Source organism: Denticeps clupeoides, chromosome 7 (genome assembly GCF_900700375.1).
Source record: "Denticeps clupeoides chromosome 7, fDenClu1.1, whole genome shotgun sequence".
In the NCBI taxonomy this organism is placed as follows: domain Eukaryota; kingdom Metazoa; phylum Chordata; class Actinopteri; order Clupeiformes; family Denticipitidae; genus Denticeps; species Denticeps clupeoides.
The window spans coordinates 9,504,778-9,505,083 of record NC_041713.1 but is presented as its reverse complement, the minus strand read 5'-3'; positions in this window follow the sequence as shown (position 1 = coordinate 9,505,083).

Here is a 306-nt window from a genome sequence, read left to right as displayed (position 1 = left end):
TGTATTTTCATAAGGCACACCCCTCTCCCCCATCCTAAAGCCCTGCGATCCCCAGTCACTCATTCAGGCCTGGCATCTGGTCTCTGTTTTTTTTTAATTCTAAGTTTACTTCTATTTTTTTTTTTTTTTTTTTTTTTCATCTAAACGTTGCCGTCTCTCAGGCATTTTCCCTCTCTCCATTTGATGCTTCTTTCTCCCTGTCTATCGCTGGGTCTGTGTGTCGCCATCTCGATCTGTCCATTCGTTCGTTCGTTCGTCTGTCTGTCTGTCCGTCCATGCAAAGGCTGCAATCCCCTCCCGGTCATT